This window comes from Pholcus phalangioides, unplaced genomic scaffold (genome assembly GCF_987345545.1).
Source record: "Pholcus phalangioides strain wild (caught in Gottingen) unplaced genomic scaffold, Ppha-v1.0 ptg000017l_1, whole genome shotgun sequence".
Taxonomy (NCBI): Eukaryota; Metazoa; Arthropoda; class Arachnida; order Araneae; family Pholcidae; genus Pholcus; species Pholcus phalangioides.
The window spans coordinates 61,350,595-61,368,898 of record NW_028301610.1 but is presented as its reverse complement, the minus strand read 5'-3'; the positions used below and the strand labels follow the sequence as shown (position 1 = coordinate 61,368,898).

Genomic DNA, 18,304 nt, shown 5'->3' with positions numbered 1-18,304 from the left:
TCTTCATCTATCAATACAGATTAATCTGAAAGTCCTGAGTTCAGTTCTTGTATCTGCGGCTCTCTCTCAATTTTCTTCTTTTCTATACATTTCTGAAATGAATGTGTCCTTTCAAAAGTGTTTCATTCGTATCATAAACACGAGGAGTTTCGTGTACAGTGAATGCATACGTGAACACACATGGGGAAATTGGTTCCGATCAAGCCTCAGTAGCGCTGTTGGCAGCGCGTCGGTCTCATAATCTCTGAACAGAGTAATATGAAGGTCCTGAGTTCGATCCTCAGCTGGGGCACATTTTCTTACTTTTCTTATATATTTCTGAAATCAATGTGTTTTTTCAAGTGTTTGTGTCGCCTAATGGTCAACACGAGGTGTTTTCTATATACAACGAATGCATACATAATCACGCAACATGCTGAAATATATTTCTACGCATCTTCCTAAGGGCCATTGACACAGCGCGTCATTATCTTCATCTATCAATACAGATTAATCTGAAAGTCCTGAGTTCAGTTCTCGAGTCTGCGGCTCTCTCTCAATTTTCTTCTTTTCTATACATTTCTGAAATGAATGTGTCCTTTCAAAAGTGTTTCATTGGTATCATTAACACGAGGAGTTTCGTGTACAGTGAATGCATACGCGAACACACGTGAGGAAATAGGTTTCGATCAAGCCTCAGTAGCGCAGTTGGCAGCGCGTCAGTCTCATAATCTTTGAACAGAGTAATATGAAGGTCCTGAGTTCGATCCTCAGCTGGGGCACAGTTTCTTATTTTTCTTATATATTTCTGAAATCAATGTGTTTTTTCAAGTGTTTGTGTCGCCTAATGGTCAACACGAGGTGTTTTCTATATACAACGAATGCATACATAATCACGCAACATGCTGAAATATATTTCTACGCATCTTCTTAAGGGCCATTGACACAGCGCGTCATTATCTTCATCTATCAATACAGATTAATGTGAAAGTCCTGAGTTTAGTTCTCGAGTCTGCGGCTCTCTCTCAATTTTCTTCTTTTCTATTCATTTCTGAAATGAATGTGTCCTTTCAAAAGTGTTTCATTCGTATCATTAACACGACGAGTTTCGTGTACAGTGAATGCATTCGCGAACACACATGAGGAAATTGGTTTTAATCAAGCCTCAGTAGCGCTGTTGGCAGCGCGTCAGTCTCATAATCTCTGAACAGAGTAATCTGAAGGTCCTGAGTTCGATCCTCAGCTGGGGCACAGTTTCTAACTTTTCTTGTATATTTCTGAAATCAATGTGTTTTTTCAAGTGTTTGTGTCGCCTAATGGTCAACACGAGGTGTTTTCTATATACAACGAATTCATACATAATCACGCAACATGCTGAAATATATTTCTAGCATCTTCCTAAGGGCCATTGACAAAGCGCGTCATTATCTTCATCTATCAATACAGATTAATCTGAAAGTCCTGAGTTCAGTTCTTGTATCTGCGGCTCTCTCTCAATTTTCTTCTTTTCTATACATTTCTGAAATGAATGTGTCCTTTCAAAAGTGTTTCATTCGTATCATAAACACGAGGAGTTTCGTGTACAGTGAATGCATACGTGAACACACATGGGGAAATTGGTTCCGATCAAGCCTCAGTAGCGCTGTTGGCAGCGCGTCGGTCTCATAATCTCTGAACAGAGTAATATGAAGGTCCTGAGTTCGATCCTCAGCTGGGGCACATTTTCTTACTTTTCTTATATATTTCTGAAATCAATGTGTTTTTTCAAGTGTTTGTGTCGCCTAATGGTCAACACGAGGTGTTTTCTATATACAACGAATGCATACATAATCACGCAACATGCTGAAATATATTTCTACGCATCTTCCTAAGGGCCATTGACACAGCGCGTCATTATCTTCATCTATCAATACAGATTAATCTGAAAGTCCTGAGTTCAGTTCTCGAGTCTGCGGCTCTCTCTCAATTTTCTTCTTTTCTATACATTTCTGAAATGAATGTGTCCTTTCAAAAGTGTTTCATTGGTATCATTAACACGAGGAGTTTCGTGTACAGTGAATGCATACGCGAACACACGTGAGGAAATATGTTTCGATCAAGCCTCAGTAGCGCAGTTGGCAGCGCGTCAGTCTCATAATCTTTGAACAGAGTAATATGAAGGTCCTGAGTTCGATCCTCAGCTGGGGCACAGTTTCTTATTTTTCTTATATATTTCTGAAATCAATGTGTTTTTTCAAGTGTTTGTGTCGCCTAATGGTCAACACGAGGTGTTTTCTATATACAACGAATGCATACATAATCACGCAACATGCTGAAATATATTTCTACGCATCTTCTTAAGGGCCATTGACACAGCGCGTCATTATCTTCATCTATCAATACAGATTAATGTGAAAGTCCTGAGTTTAGTTCTCGAGTCTGCGGCTCTCTCTCAATTTTCTTCTTTTCTATTCATTTCTGAAATGAATGTCTCCTTTCAAAAGTGTTTCATTCGTATCATTAACACGACGAGTTTCGTGTACAGTGAATGCATTCGCGAACACACATGAGGAAATTGGTTTTAATCAATCCTCAGTAGCGCTGTTGGCAGCGCGTCAGTCTCATAATCTCTGAACAGAGTAATCTGAAGGTCCTGAGTTCGATCCTGAGCTGGGGCACAGTTTCTAACTTTTCTTATATATTTCTGAAATCAATGTGTTTTTTCAAGTGTTTGTGTCGCCTAATGGTCAACACGAGGTGTTTTCTATATACAACGAATGCATACATAATCACGCAACATGCTGAAATATATTTCTACGCATCTTCCTAAGGGCCATTGACACAGCGCGTCATTATCTTCATCTATCAATACAGATTAATCTGAAAGTCCTGAGTTCAGTTCTCGAGTCTGCGGCTCTCTCTCAATTTTCTTCTTTTCTATACATTTCTGAAATGAATGTGTCCTTTCAAAAGTGTTTCATTGGTATCATTAACACGAGGAGTTTCGTGTACAGTGAATGCATACGCGAACACACGTGAGGAAATAGGTTTCGATCAAGCCTCAGTAGCGCAGTTGGCAGCGCGTCAGTCTCATAATCTTTGAACAGAGTAATATGAAGGTCCTGAGTTCGATCCTCAGCTGGGGCACAGTTTCTTATTTTTCTTATATATTTCTGAAATCAATGTGTTTTTTCAAGTGTTTGTGTCGCGTAATGGTCAACACGAGGTGTTTTCTATATACAACGAATGCATACATAATCACGCAACATGCTGAAATATATTTCTACGCATCTTCCTAAGGGCCATTGACACAGCGCGTCATTATCTTCATCTATCAATACAGATTAATCTGAAAGTCCTGAGTTCAGTTCTCGAGTCTGCGGCTCTCTCTCAATTTTCTTCTTTTCTATACATTTCTGAAATGAATGTGTCCTTTCAAAAGTGTTTCATTGGTATCATTAACACGAGGAGTTTCGTGTACAGTGAATGCATACGCGAACACACGTGAGGAAATAGGTTTCGATCAAGCCTCAGTAGCGCAGTTGGCAGCGCGTCAGTCTCATAATCTTTGAACAGAGTAATATGAAGGTCCTGAGTTCGATCCTCAGCTGGGGCACAGTTTCTTATTTTTCTTATATATTTCTGAAATCAATGTGTTTTTTCAAGTGTTTGTGTCGCGTAATGGTCAACACGAGGTGTTTTCTATATACAACGAATGCATACATAATCACGCAACATGCTGAAATATATTTCTACGCATCTTCCTAAGGGCCATTGACACAGCGCGTCATTATCTTCATCTATCAATACAGATTAATCTGAAAGTCCTGAGTTCAGTTCTCGAGTCTGCGGCTCTCTCTCAATTTTCTTCTTTTCTATACAATTCTGAAATGAATGTGTCCTTTCAAAAGTGTTCCATTGGTATCATTAACACGAGGAGTTTCGTGTACAGTGAATGCATACGCGAACACACATGAGGAAATTGGTTTCGATCAAGCCTCAGTAGCGCAGTTGGCAGCGCGTCAGTCTCATAATCTCTGAACAGAGTAATCTGAAGGTCCTGAGTTCGATCCTGAGCTGGGGCACAGTTTCTAACTTTTCTTATATATTTCTGAAATCAATGTGTTTTTTCAAGTGTTTGTGTCGCCTAATGGTCAACACGAGGTGTTTTCTATATACAACGAATGCATACATAATCACGCAACATGCTGAAATATATTTCTACGCATCTTCTTAAGGGCCATTGACACAGCGCGTCATTATCTTCATCTATCAATACAGATTAATGTGAAAGTCCTGAGTTTAGTTCTCGAGTCTGCGGCTCTCTCTCAATTTTCTTCTTTTCTATTCATTTCTGAAATGAATGTCTCCTTTCAAAAGTGTTTCATTCGTATCATTAACACGACGAGTTTCGTGTACAGTGAATGCATTCGCGAACACACATGAGGAAATTGGTTTTAATCAAGCCTCAGTAGCGCTGTTGGCAGCGCGTCAGTCTCATAATATCTGAACAGAGTAATCTGAAGGTCCTGAGTTCGATCCTCAGCTGGGGCACAGTTTCTTACTTTTCTTATATGTTTCTGAAATCAATGTGTTTTTTCAAGTGTTTGTGTCGCCTAATGGTCAACACGAGGTGTTTTCTATATACAACGAATGCATACATAATCACGCAACATGCTGAAATATATTTCTACGCATCTTCCTAAGGGCCATTGACACAGCGCGTCATTATCTTCATCTATCAATACAGATTAATGTGAAAGTCCTGAGTTTAGTTCTCGAGTCTGCGGCTCTCTCTCAATTTTCTTCTTTTCTATTCATTTCTGAAATGAATGTCTCCTTTCAAAAGTGTTTCATTCGTATCATTAACACGACGAGTTTCGTGTACAGTGAATGCATTCGCGAACACACATGAGGAAATTGGTTTTAATCAAGCCTCAGTAGCGCTGTTGGCAGCGCGTCAGTCTCAAAATATCTGAACAGAGTAATCTGAAGGTCCTGAGTTCGATCCTCAGCTGGGGCACAGTTTCTTACTTTTCTTATATATTTCTGAAATCAATGTGTTTTTTCAAGTGTTTGTGTCGCCTAATGGTCAACACGAGCTGTTTTCTATATACAACGAATTCATACATAATCACGCAACATGCTGAAATATATTTCTACGCATCTTCCTAAGGTCCATTGACACAGCGCGTCATTATCTTCATCTATCAATACAGATTAATATGAAAGTCCGGTGTTCAGTTCTCGAGTCTGCGGTTCTCTCAATATTTTCTTCTTTTCTATACATTTCTGAAATGAATGTGTCCTTTCAAAAGTGTTTCATTGGTATCATTAACACGACGAGTTTCGTGTACAGTGAATGCATTCGCGAACACACATGAGGAAATTGGTTTTAATCAAGCCTCAGTAGCGTTGTTGGCAGCGCGTCAGTCTCATAATCTCTGAACAGAGTAATATGAAGGTCCTGAGTTCGATCCTCAGCTGGGGCACAGTTTCTTACTTTTCTTATATATTTCTGAAATCAATATGTTTTTTCAAGTGTCTGTGTCGCCTAACGGTCAACACGAGGTGTTTTCTATATACAACGAATGCATACATAATCACGCAACATGCTGAAATATATTTCTACGCATCTTCCTAAGGGCCATTGACACAGCGCGTCATTATCTTCATCTATCAATACAGATTAATCTGAAAGTCCTGAGTTCAGTTCTCGAGTCTGCGGCTCTCTCTCAATTTTCTTCTTTTCTATACATTTCTGAAATGAATGTGTCCTTTCAAAAGTGTTACATTGGTAACATTAACACGAGGAGTTTCGTGTACAGTGAATGCATACGCGAACACACGTGAGGAAATTGGTTTCGATCAAGCCTCAGTAGCGCAGTTGGCAGCGTGTCAGTCTCATAATCTTTGAACAGAGTAATCTGAAGGTCCTGAGTTCGATCCTCAGCTGGGGCACAGTTTCTAACTTTTCTTATATATTTCTGAAATCAATGTGTTTTTTCAAGTGTTTGTGTCGCGTAATGGTCAACACGAGGTGTTTTCTATATACAACGAATGCATACATAATCACGCAACATGCTGAAATATATTTCTACGCATCTTCCTAAGGGCCATTGACACAGCGCGTCATTATCTTCATCTATCAATACAGATTAATCTGAAAGTCCTGAGTTCAGTTCTCGAGTCTGCGGCACTCTCTCAATTTTCTTCTTTTCTATACATTTCTGAAATGAATGTGTCCTTTCAAAAGTGTTTCATTCGTGTCATTAACACGACGAGTTTCGTGTACAGTGAATGCATACGCGAACACACATGAGGAAATTGGTTTTAATCAAGCCTCAGTAGCGCAGTTGGCAGCGCGTCAGTCTCATAATCTCTGAACAGAGTAATCCGAAGGTCCTGAGTTCGATCCTCAGCTGGGGCACAGTTTCTAACTTTTCTTATATATTTCTGAAATCAATGTGTTTTTTCAAGTGTTTGTGTCGCCTAATGGTCAACACGAGGTGTTTTCTATATACAACGAATGCATACATAATCACGCAACATGCTGAAATATATTTCTACGCATCTTCCTAAGGGCCATTGACACAGCGCGTCATTATCTTCATCTATCAATACAGATTAATCTGAAAGTCCTGAGTTCAGTTCTCGAGTCTGCGGCTCTCTCTCAATTTTCTTCTTTTCTATACATTTCTGAAATGAATGTGTCCTTTCAAAAGTGTTTCATTGGTATCATTAACACGAGGAGTTTCGTGTACAGTGAATGCATACGCGAACACACGTGAGGAAATAGGTTTCGATCAAGCCTCAGTAGCGCAGTTGGCAGCGCGTCAGTCTCATAATCTTTGAACAGAGTAATATGAAGGTCCTGAGTTCGATCCTGAGCTGGGGCACAGTTTCTAACTTTTCTTATATATTTCTGAAATCAATGTGTTTTTTCAAGTGTTTGTGTCGCCTAATGGTCAACACGAGGTGTTTTCTATATACAACGAATGCATACATAATCACGCAACATGCTGAAATATATTTCTACGCATCTTCTTAAGGGCCATTGACACAGCGCGTCATTATCTTCATCTATCAATACAGATTAATGTGAAAGTCCTGAGTTTAGTTCTCGAGTCTGCGGCTCTCTCTCAATTTTCTTCTTTTCTATTCATTTCTGAAATGAATGTCTCCTTTCAAAAGTGTTTCATTCGTATCATTAACACGACGAGTTTCGTGTACAGTGAATGCATTCGCGAACACACATGAGGAAATTGGTTTTAATCAAGCCTCAGTAGCGCTGTTGGCAGCGCGTCAGTCTCATAATATCTGAACAGAGTAATCTGAAGGTCCTGAGTTCGATCCTCAGCTGGGGCACAGTTTCTTACTTTTCTTATATGTTTCTGAAATCAATGTGTTTTTTCAAGTGTTTGTGTCGCCTAATGGTCAACACGAGGTGTTTTCTATATACAACGAATGCATACATAATCACGCAACATGCTGAAATATATTTCTACGCATCTTCCTAAGGGCCATTGACACAGCGCGTCATTATCTTCATCTATCAATACAGATTAATGTGAAAGTCCTGAGTTTAGTTCTCGAGTCTGCGGCTCTCTCTCAATTTTCTTCTTTTCTATTCATTTCTGAAATGAATGTCTCCTTTCAAAAGTGTTTCATTCGTATCATTAACACGACGAGTTTCGTGTACAGTGAATGCATTCGCGAACACACATGAGGAAATTGGTTTTAATCAAGCCTCAGTAGCGCTGTTGGCAGCGCGTCAGTCTCAAAATATCTGAACAGAGTAATCTGAAGGTCCTGAGTTCGATCCTCAGCTGGGGCACAGTTTCTTACTTTTCTTATATATTTCTGAAATCAATGTGTTTTTTCAAGTGTTTGTGTCGCCTAATGGTCAACACGAGCTGTTTTCTATATACAACGAATTCATACATAATCACGCAACATGCTGAAATATATTTCTACGCATCTTCCTAAGGTCCATTGACACAGCGCGTCATTATCTTCATCTATCAATACAGATTAATATGAAAGTCCGGTGTTCAGTTCTCGAGTCTGCGGTTCTCTCAATATTTTCTTCTTTTCTATACATTTCTGAAATGAATGTGTCCTTTCAAAAGTGTTTCATTGGTATCATTAACACGACGAGTTTCGTGTACAGTGAATGCATTCGCGAACACACATGAGGAAATTGGTTTTAATCAAGCCTCAGTAGCGTTGTTGGCAGCGCGTCAGTCTCATAATCTCTGAACAGAGTAATATGAAGGTCCTGAGTTCGATCCTCAGCTGGGGCACAGTTTCTTACTTTTCTTATATATTTCTGAAATCAATATGTTTTTTCAAGTGTCTGTGTCGCCTAACGGTCAACACGAGGTGTTTTCTATATACAACGAATGCATACATAATCACGCAACATGCTGAAATATATTTCTACGCATCTTCCTAAGGGCCATTGACACAGCGCGTCATTATCTTCATCTATCAATACAGATTAATCTGAAAGTCCTGAGTTCAGTTCTCGAGTCTGCGGCTCTCTCTCAATTTTCTTCTTTTCTATACATTTCTGAAATGAATGTGTCCTTTCAAAAGTGTTACATTGGTAACATTAACACGAGGAGTTTCGTGTACAGTGAATGCATACGCGAACACACGTGAGGAAATTGGTTTCGATCAAGCCTCAGTAGCGCAGTTGGCAGCGTGTCAGTCTCATAATCTTTGAACAGAGTAATCTGAAGGTCCTGAGTTCGATCCTCAGCTGGGGCACAGTTTCTAACTTTTCTTATATATTTCTGAAATCAATGTGTTTTTTCAAGTGTTTGTGTCGCGTAATGGTCAACACGAGGTGTTTTCTATATACAACGAATGCATACATAATCACGCAACATGCTGAAATATATTTCTACGCATCTTCCTAAGGGCCATTGACACAGCGCGTCATTATCTTCATCTATCAATACAGATTAATCTGAAAGTCCTGAGTTCAGTTCTCGAGTCTGCGGCACTCTCTCAATTTTCTTCTTTTCTATACATTTCTGAAATGAATGTGTCCTTTCAAAAGTGTTTCATTCGTGTCATTAACACGACGAGTTTCGTGTACAGTGAATGCATACGCGAACACACATGAGGAAATTGGATTTAATCAAGCCTCAGTAGCGCAGTTGGCAGCGCGTCAGTCTCATAATCTCTGAACAGAGTAATCCGAAGGTCCTGAGTTCGATCCTCAGCTGGGGCACAGTTTCTAACTTTTCTTATATATTTCTGAAATCAATGTGTTTTTTCAAGTGTTTGTGTCGCCTAATGGTCAACACGAGGTGTTTTCTATATACAACGAATGCATACATAATCACGCAACATGCTGAAATATATTTCTACGCATCTTCCTAAGGGCCATTGACACAGCGCGTCATTATCTTCATCTATCAATACAGATTAATCTGAAAGTCCTGAGTTCAGTTCTCGAGTCTGCGGCTCTCTCTCAATTTTCTTCTTTTCTATACAATTCTGAAATGAATGTGTCCTTTCAAAAGTGTTCCATTGGTATCATTAACACGAGGAGTTTCGTGTACAGTGAATGCATACGCGAACACACATGAGGAAATTGGTTTCGATCAAGCCTCAGTAGCGCAGTTGGCAGCGCGTCAGTCTCATAATCTCTGAACAGAGTAATCTGAAGGTCCTGAGTTCGATCCTGAGCTGGGGCACAGTTTCTAACTTTTCTTATATATTTCTGAAATCAATGTGTTTTTTCAAGTGTTTGTGTCGCCTAATGGTCAACACGAGGTGTTTTCTATATACAACGAATGCATACATAATCACGCAACATGCTGAAATATATTTCTACGCATCTTCCTAAGGGCCATTGACACAGCGCGTCATTATCTTCATCTATCAATACAGATTAATCTGGAAGTCCTGAGTTCAGTTCTCGAGTCTGCGGCACTCTCTCAATTTTCTGCTTTTCTATACATTTCTGAAATGAATGTGTCCTTTCAAAAGTGTTTCATTCGTATCATTAACACGACGAGTTTCGTGTACAGTGAATGCATACGCGAACACACATGAGGAAATTGGTGTCGATCAAGCCTCAGTAGCGCAGTTGGCAGCGCGTCAGTCTCATTATCTCTGAACAGAGTAATCTGAAGGTCCTGAGTTCGATCCTCAGCTGGGGCACAGTTTCTAACTTTTCTTATATATTTCTGAAATCAATGTGTTTTTTCAAGTGTTTGTGTCGCCTAATGGTCAACACGAGGTGTTTTCTATATACAACGAATGCATACATAATCACGCAACATGCTGAAATATATTTCTACGCATCTTCCTAAGGGCCATTGACACAGCGCGTCATTATCTTCATCTATCAATACAGATTAATCTGAAAGTCCTGAGTTCAGTTCTCAAGTCTGCGGCTCTCTATCAATTTTCTTCTTTTCTATACAATTCTGAAATGAATGTGTCCTTTCAAAAGTGTCTCATTCGTATCATTAACACGACGAGTTTCGTGTACAGTGAATGCATTCGCGAACACACATGAGGAAATTGGTTTTAATCAAGCCTCAGTAGCGCTGTTGGCAGCGCGTCAGTCTCATAATATCTGAACAGAGTAATCTGAAGGTCCTGAGTTCGATCCTCAGCTGGGGCACAGTTTCTAACTTTTCTTATATATTTCTGAAATCAATGTGTTTTTTCAAGTGTTTGTGTCGCCTAATGGTCAACACGAGGTGTTTTCTATATACAACGAATGCATACATAATCACGCAACATGCTGAAATATATTTCTACGCATCTTCCTAAGGGCCATTGACACAGCGCGTCATTATCTTCATCTATCAATACAGATTAATCTGAAAGTCCTGAGTTCAGTTCTCGAGTCTGCGGCTCTCTCTCAATTTTCTTCTTTTCTATACATTTCTGAAATGAATGTGTCCTTTCAAAAGTGTTTCATTCGTATCATTAACACGACGAGTTTCGTGTACAGTGAATGCATACGCGAACACACATGAGGAAATTGGTTTCGATCAAGCCTCAGTAGCGCAGTTGGAAGCGCGTCAGTCTCATAATATCTGAACAGAGTAATCTGAAGGTCCTGAGTTCGATCCTCAGCTGAGGCACAGTTTCTAACTTTTCTTATATATTTCTGAAATCAATGTGCTTTTTCAAGTGTTTGTGTCGCCTAATGGTCAACACGAGGTGTTTTCTATATACAACGAATGCATACATAATCACGCAACATGCTGAAATATATTTCTACGCATCTTCCTAAGGGCCATTGACACAGCGCGTCATCATCTTCATCTATCAATACAGATTAATCTGAAGGTCCTGAGTTCAGTTCTCGAGTCTGCGGCTCTCTCTCAATTTTCTTCTTTTCTATACATTTCTGAAATGAATGTGTCCTTTCAAAAGTGTTCCATTGGTATCATTAACACGAGGAGTTTCGTGTACAGTGAATGCATACGCGAACACACATGAGGAAATTGGTTTTAATCAAGCCTCAGTAGCGCAGTTGGCAGCGCGTCAGTCTCATAATCTCTGAACAGAGTAATCTGAAGGTCCTGAGTTCGCTCCTCAGCTGGGGCACAGTTTCTAACTTTTCTTATATATTTCTGAAATCAATGTGTTTTTTCAAGTGTTTGTGTCGCCTAATGGTAAACACGAGGTGTTTTCTATATACAACGAATGCATACATAATCACGCAACATGCTGAAATATATTTCTACGCATCTTCCTAAGGGCCATTGACACAGCGCGTCATTATCTTCATCTATCAATACAGATTAATCTGAAAGTCCTGAGTTCAGTTCTCGAGTCTGCGGCTCTCTCTCAATTTTCTTCTTTTCTATACATTTCTGAAATGAATGTGTCCTTTCAAAAGTGTTTCATTCGTATCATTAACACGACGAGTTTCGTGTACAGTGAATGCATTCGCGAACACACATGAGGAAATTGGTTTTAATCAAGCCTCAGTAGCGCTGTTGGCAGCGCGTCAGTCTCATAATATCTGAACAGAGTAATCTGAAGGTCCTGAGTTCGATCCTCAGCTGGGGCACAGTTTCTTACTTTTCTTATATATTTCTGAAATCAATGTGTTTTTTCAAGTGTTTGTGTCGCCTAATGGTCAACACGAGGTGTTTTCTATATACAACGAATGCATACATAATCACGCAACATGCTGAAATATATTTCTACGCATCTTCCTAAGGGCCATTGACACAGCGCGTCATTATCTTCATCTATCAATACAGATTAATCTGAAAGTCCTGAGTTCAGTTCTCGAGTCTGCGGCTCTCTCTCAATTTTCTTCTTTTCTATACATTTCTGAAATGAATGTGTCCTTTCAAAAGTGTTTCATTCGTATCATTAACACGACGAGTTTCGTGTACAGTGAATGCATACGCGAACACACATGAGGAAATTGGTTTTAAGCAAGCCTCAGTAGCGCAGTTGGCAGCGCGTCAGTCTCATAATCTCTGAACAGAGTAATCTGAAGGTACTGAGTTCGATCCTCAGCTGGGGCACAGTTTCTAACTTTTCTTATATATTTCTGAAATCAATGTGTTTCTTCAAGTGTTTGTGTCGCCTAATGGTCAACACGAGGTGTTTTCTATATACAACGAATGCATACATAATCACGCAACATGCTGAAATATATTTCTACGCATCTTCCTAAGGGCCATTGACACAGCGCGTCATCATCTTCATCTATCAATACAGATTAATCTGAAGGTCCTGAGTTCAGTTCTCGAGTCTGCGGCTCTCTCTCAATTTTCTTCTTTTCTATACATTTCTGAAATGAATGTGTCCTTTCAAAAGTGTTCCATTGGTATCATTAACACGAGGAGTTTCGTGTACAGTGAATGCATACGCGAACACACATGAGGAAATTGGTTTTAATCAAGCCTCAGTAGCGCAGTTGGCAGCGCGTCAGTCTCATAATCTCTGAACAGAGTAATCTGAAGGTCCTGAGTTCGCTCCTCAGCTGGGGCACAGTTTCTAACTTTTCTTATATATTTCTGAAATCAATGTGTTTTTTCAAGTGTTTGTGTCGCCTAATGGTAAACACGAGGTGTTTTCTATATACAACGAATGCATACATAATCACGCAACATGCTGAAATATATTTCTACGCATCTTCCTAAGGGCCATTGACACAGCGCGTCATTATCTTCATCTATCAATACAGATTAATCTGAAAGTCCTGAGTTCAGTTCTCGAGTCTGCGGCTCTCTCTCAATTTTCTTCTTTTCTATACATTTCTGAAATGAATGTGTCCTTTCAAAAGTGTTTCATTCGTATCATTAACACGACGAGTTTCGTGTACAGTGAATGCATACGCGAACACACATGAGGAAATTGGTTTTAAACAAGCCTCAGTAGCGCAGTTGGCAACGCGTCAGTTTCATAATCTCTGAACAGAGTAATATGAAGGTCCTGAGTTCGATCCTCAGCTGGGGCACAGTTTCTTACTTTTCTTATATATTTCTGAAATCAATGTGTTTTTTCAAGTGTTTGTGTCGCCTAATGGTCAACACGAGGTGTTTTCTATATACAACGAATGCATACATAATCACGCAACATGCTGAAATATATTTCTACGCATCTTCCTAAGGGCCATTGACACAGCGCGTCATTATCTTCATCTATCAATACAGATTAATGTGAAAGTCCTGAGTTTAGTTCTCGAGTCTGCGGCTCTCTCTCAATTTTCTTCTTTTCTATACATTTCTGAAATGAATGTCTCCTTTCAAAAGTGTCTCATTCGTATCATTAACACGACGAGTTTCGTGTACAGTGAATGCATTCGCGAACACACATGAGGAAATTGGTTTTAATCAAGCCTCAGTAGCGCTGTTGGCAGCGCGTCAGTCTCATAATATCTGAACAGAGTAATCTGAAGGTCCTGAGTTCGATCCTCAGCTGGGGCACAGTTTCTAACTTTTCTTATATATTTCTGAAATCAATGTGTTTTTTCAAGTGTTTGTGTCGCCTAATGGTCAACACGAGGTGTTTTCTATATACAACGAAAGCATACATAATCACGCAACATGCTGAAATATATTTCTACGCATCTTTCTAAGGGCCATTGACACAGCGCGTCATCATCTTCATCTATCAATACAGATTAATCTGAAGGTCCTGAGTTCAGTTCTCGAGTCTGCGGCTCTCTCTCAATTTTCTTCTTTTCTATACATTTCTGAAATGAATGTGTCCTTTCAAAAGTGTTCCATTGGTATCATTAACACGAGGAGTTTCGTGTACAGTGAATGCATACGCGAACACACATGAGGAAATTGGTTTTAATCAAGCCTCAGTAGCGCAGTTGGCAGCGCGTCAGTCTCATAATCTCTGAACAGAGTAATCTGAAGGTCCTGAGTTCGCTCCTCAGCTGGGGCACAGTTTCTAACTTTTCTTATATATTTCTGAAATCAATGTGTTTTTTCAAGTGTTTGTGTCGCCTAATGGTAAACACGAGGTGTTTTCTATATACAACGAATGCATACATAATCACGCAACATGCTGAAATATATTTCTACGCATCTTCCTAAGGGCCATTGACACAGCGCGTCATTATCTTCATCTATCAATACAGATTAATCTGAAAGTCCTGAGTTCAGTTCTCGAGTCTGCGGCTCTCTCTCAATTTTCTTCTTTTCTATACATTTCTGAAATGAATGTGTCCTTTCAAAAGTGTTTCATTCGTATCATTAACACGACGAGTTTCGTGTACAGTGAATGCATACGCGAACACACATGAGGAAATTGGTTTTAAACAAGCCTCAGTAGCGCAGTTGGCAGCGCGTCAGTCTCATAATCTCTGAACAGAGTAATCTGAAGGTCCTGAGTTCGATCCTCAGCTGGGGCACAGTTTCTTACTTTTCTTATATATTTCTGAAATCAATGTGTTTTTTCAAGTGTTTGTGTCGCCTAATGGTCAACACGAGGTGTTTTCTATATACAACGAATGCATACATAATCACGCAACATGCTGAAATATATTTCTACGCATCTTCCTAAGGGCCATTGACACAGCGCGTCATTATCTTCATCTATCAATACAGATTAATGTGAAAGTCCTGAGTTTAGTTCTCGAGTCTGCGGCTCTCTCTCAATTTTCTTCTTTTCTATACATTTCTGAAATGAATGTCTCCTTTCAAAAGTGTCTCATTCGTATCATTAACACGACGAGTTTCGTGTACAGTGAATGCATTCGCGAACACACATGAGGAAATTGGTTTTAATCAAGCCTCAGTAGCGCTGTTGGCAGCGCGTCAGTCTCATAATATCTGAACAGAGTAATCTGAAGGTCCTGAGTTCGATCCTCAGCTGGGGCACAGTTTCTAACTTTTCTTATATATTTCTGAAATCAATGTGTTTTTTCAAGTGTTTGTGTCGCCTAATGGTAAACACGAGGTGTTTTCTATATACAACGAATGCATACATAATCACGCAACATGCTGAAATATATTTCTACGCATCTTCCTAAGGGCCATTGACACAGCGCGTCATTATCTTCATCTATCAATACAGATTAATCTGAAGGTCCTGAGTTCAGTTCTCGAGTCTGCGGCTCTCTCTCAATTTTCTTCTTTTCTATACATTTCTGAAATGAATGTGTCCTTTCAAAAGTGTTCCATTGGTATCATTAACACGAGGAGTTTCGTGTACAGTGAATGCATACGCGAACACACATGAGGAAATTGGTTTTAATCAAGCCTCAGTAGCGCAGTTGGCAGCGCGTCAGTCTCATAATCTCTGAACAGAGTAATCTGAAGGTCCTGAGTTCGCTCCTCAGCTGGGGCACAGTTTCTAACTTTTCTTATATATTTCTGAAATCAATGTGTTTTTTCAAGTGTTTGTGTCGCCTAATGGTAAACACGAGGTGTTTTCTATATACAACGAATGCATACATAATCACGCAACATGCTGAAATATATTTCTACGCATCTTCCTAAGGGCCATTGACACAGCGCGTCATTATCTTCATCTATCAATACAGATTAATCTGAAAGTCCTGAGTTCAGTTCTCGAGTCTGCGGCTCTCTCTCAATTTTCTTCTTTTCTATACATTTCTGAAATGAATGTGTCCTTTCAAAAGTGTTTCATTCGTATCATTAACACGACGAGTTTCGTGTACAGTGAATGCATACGCGAACACACATGAGGAAATTGGTTTTAAACAAGCCTCAGTAGCGCAGTTGGCAGCGCGTCAGTCTCATAATCTCTGAACAGAGTAATCTGAAGGTCCTGAGTTCGATCCTCAGCTGGGGCACAGTTTCTAACTTTTCTTATATATTTCTGAAATCAATGTGTTTCTTCAAGTGTTTGTGTCGCCTAATGGTCAACACGAGGTGTTTTCTATATACAACGAATGCATACATAATCACGCAACATGCTGAAATATATTTCTACGCATCTTCCTAAGGGCCATTGACACAGCGCGTCATCATCTTCATCTATCAATACAGATTAATCTGAAGGTCCTGAGTTCAGTTCTCGAGTCTGCGGCTCTCTCTCAATTTTCTTCTTTTCTATACATTTCTGAAATGAATGTGTCCTTTCAAAAGTGTTCCATTGGTATCATTAACACGAGGAGTTTCGTGTACAGTGAATGCATACGCGAACACACATGAGGAAATTGGTTTTAATCAAGCCTCAGTAGCGCAGTTGGCAGCGCGTCAGTCTCATAATCTCTGAACAGAGTAATCTGAAGGTCCTGAGTTCGCTCCTCAGCTGGGGCACAGTTTCTAACTTTTCTTATATATTTCTGAAATCAATGTGTTTTTTCAAGTGTTTGTGTCGCCTAATGGTAAACACGAGGTGTTTTCTATATACAACGAATGCATACATAATCACGCAACATGCTGAAATATATTTCTACGCATCTTCCTAAGGGCCATTGACACAGCGCGTCATTATCTTCATCTATCAATACAGATTAATCTGAAAGTCCTGAGTTCAGTTCTCGAGTCTGCGGCTCTCTCTCAATTTTCTTCTTTTCTATACATTTCTGAAATGAATGTGTCCTTTCAAAAGTGTTTCATTCGTATCATTAACACGACGAGTTTCGTGTACAGTGAATGCATACGCGAACACACATGAGGAAATTGGTTTTAAACAAGCCTCAGTAGCGCAGTTGGCAGCGCGTCAGTCTCATAATCTCTGAATAGAGTAATCTGAAGGTCCTGAGTTCGATCCTCAGCTGGGACACAGTTTCTTACTTTTCTTATATATTTCTGAAATCAATATGTTTTTTCAAGTGTCTGTGTCGCCTAATGGTCAACACGAGGTGTTTTCTATATACAACGAATGCATACATAATCACGCAACATGCTGAAATATATTTCTACGCATCTTCCAAAGAGCCATTGACACAGCGCGTCATTATCTTCATCTATCAATACAGATTAATCTGAAAGTCCTGAGTTCAGTTCTCGAGTCCGCGGCTCTCTCTCAATTTTCTTCTTTTCTATACATTTCTGAAATGAATGTGTCCTTTCAAAAGTGTTTCATTCGTATAATTAACACGACGAGTTTCGTGTACAGTGAATGCATACGCGAACACACATGACGAAATTGCTTTTGATCAAGCCTCAGTAACGCAGTTGGCAACGCGTCAGTTTCATAATCTCTGAACAGAGTAATATGAAGGTCCTGAGTTCGATCCTCAGCTGGGGCACAGTTTCTAACTTTTCTTATATATTTCTGAAATCAATGTGTTTTTTCAAGTGTTTGTGTCGCCTAATGGTCAACACGAGGTGTTTTCTATATACAACGAATGCATACATAATCACGCAACATGCTGAAATATATTTCTACGCATCTTCCTAAGGGCCATTGACACAGCGCGTCATTATCTTCATCTATCAATACAGATTAATCTGAAAGTCCTGAGTTCAGTTCTCGAGTCTGCGGCTCTCTCTCAATTTTCTTCTTTTCTATACATTTCTGAAATGAATGTGTCCTTTCAAAAGTGTTTCATTCGTATCATTAACACGACGAGTTTCGTGTACAGTGAATGCATACGCGAACACACATGAGGAAATTGGTTTTAAGCAAGCCTCAGTAGCGCAGTTGGCAGCGCGTCAGTCTCATAATCTCTGAACAGAGTAATCTGAAGGTCCTGAGTTCGATCCTCAGCTGGGGCACAGTTTCTAACTTTTCTTATATATTTCTGAAATCAATGTGTTTTTTCAAGTGTTTGTGTCGCCTAATGGTCAACACGAGGTGTTTTCTATATACAACGAATGCATACATAATCACGCAACATGCTGAAATATATTTCTACGCATCTTCCTAAGGGCCATTGACACAGCGCGTCATCATCTTCATCTATCAA

The 18,304-nt window shown here is 39.6% G+C and overlaps 13 non-coding genes across 13 annotated transcripts; all 13 read left to right on the top strand.

Moving 5' to 3' along the window:
• The first annotated feature begins 4,892 nt into the window (after positions 1–4,892).
• Positions 4,893–4,981, top strand: TRNAL-CAA (transfer RNA leucine (anticodon CAA)). Its single transcript is given in 2 exon segments — positions 4,893–4,929; positions 4,946–4,981. It is a non-coding gene; the product is annotated as a tRNA-Leu (tRNA).
• Positions 4,982–5,830: 849 nt separating this feature from the next.
• TRNAM-CAU (transfer RNA methionine (anticodon CAU)) lies at positions 5,831–5,919 on the top strand. Its single transcript is given in 2 exon segments — positions 5,831–5,867; positions 5,884–5,919. It is a non-coding gene; the product is annotated as a tRNA-Met (tRNA).
• Positions 5,920–6,299: 380 nt separating this feature from the next.
• On the top strand, positions 6,300–6,388 carry TRNAM-CAU (transfer RNA methionine (anticodon CAU)). Its single transcript is given in 2 exon segments — positions 6,300–6,336; positions 6,353–6,388. It is a non-coding gene; the product is annotated as a tRNA-Met (tRNA).
• A 1,318-nt stretch (positions 6,389–7,706) lies between these two features.
• Positions 7,707–7,795, top strand: TRNAL-CAA (transfer RNA leucine (anticodon CAA)). The gene is given in 2 exon segments: positions 7,707–7,743; positions 7,760–7,795. It is a non-coding gene; the product is annotated as a tRNA-Leu (tRNA).
• Positions 7,796–8,644: 849 nt separating this feature from the next.
• TRNAM-CAU (transfer RNA methionine (anticodon CAU)) lies at positions 8,645–8,733 on the top strand. Its single transcript is given in 2 exon segments — positions 8,645–8,681; positions 8,698–8,733. It is a non-coding gene; the product is annotated as a tRNA-Met (tRNA).
• A 380-nt stretch (positions 8,734–9,113) lies between these two features.
• TRNAM-CAU (transfer RNA methionine (anticodon CAU)) lies at positions 9,114–9,202 on the top strand. The gene is given in 2 exon segments: positions 9,114–9,150; positions 9,167–9,202. It is a non-coding gene; the product is annotated as a tRNA-Met (tRNA).
• Positions 9,203–10,051: 849 nt separating this feature from the next.
• On the top strand, positions 10,052–10,140 carry TRNAM-CAU (transfer RNA methionine (anticodon CAU)). Its single transcript is given in 2 exon segments — positions 10,052–10,088; positions 10,105–10,140. It is a non-coding gene; the product is annotated as a tRNA-Met (tRNA).
• An 849-nt stretch (positions 10,141–10,989) lies between these two features.
• Positions 10,990–11,078, top strand: TRNAM-CAU (transfer RNA methionine (anticodon CAU)). Its single transcript is given in 2 exon segments — positions 10,990–11,026; positions 11,043–11,078. It is a non-coding gene; the product is annotated as a tRNA-Met (tRNA).
• Positions 11,079–12,396: 1,318 nt separating this feature from the next.
• On the top strand, positions 12,397–12,485 carry TRNAM-CAU (transfer RNA methionine (anticodon CAU)). Its single transcript is given in 2 exon segments — positions 12,397–12,433; positions 12,450–12,485. It is a non-coding gene; the product is annotated as a tRNA-Met (tRNA).
• A 2,256-nt stretch (positions 12,486–14,741) lies between these two features.
• On the top strand, positions 14,742–14,830 carry TRNAM-CAU (transfer RNA methionine (anticodon CAU)). The gene is given in 2 exon segments: positions 14,742–14,778; positions 14,795–14,830. It is a non-coding gene; the product is annotated as a tRNA-Met (tRNA).
• A 1,318-nt stretch (positions 14,831–16,148) lies between these two features.
• Positions 16,149–16,237, top strand: TRNAM-CAU (transfer RNA methionine (anticodon CAU)). Its single transcript is given in 2 exon segments — positions 16,149–16,185; positions 16,202–16,237. It is a non-coding gene; the product is annotated as a tRNA-Met (tRNA).
• Positions 16,238–17,086: 849 nt separating this feature from the next.
• TRNAM-CAU (transfer RNA methionine (anticodon CAU)) lies at positions 17,087–17,175 on the top strand. Its single transcript is given in 2 exon segments — positions 17,087–17,123; positions 17,140–17,175. It is a non-coding gene; the product is annotated as a tRNA-Met (tRNA).
• An 849-nt stretch (positions 17,176–18,024) lies between these two features.
• On the top strand, positions 18,025–18,113 carry TRNAM-CAU (transfer RNA methionine (anticodon CAU)). Its single transcript is given in 2 exon segments — positions 18,025–18,061; positions 18,078–18,113. It is a non-coding gene; the product is annotated as a tRNA-Met (tRNA).
• Positions 18,114–18,304: the final 191 nt, after the last annotated feature.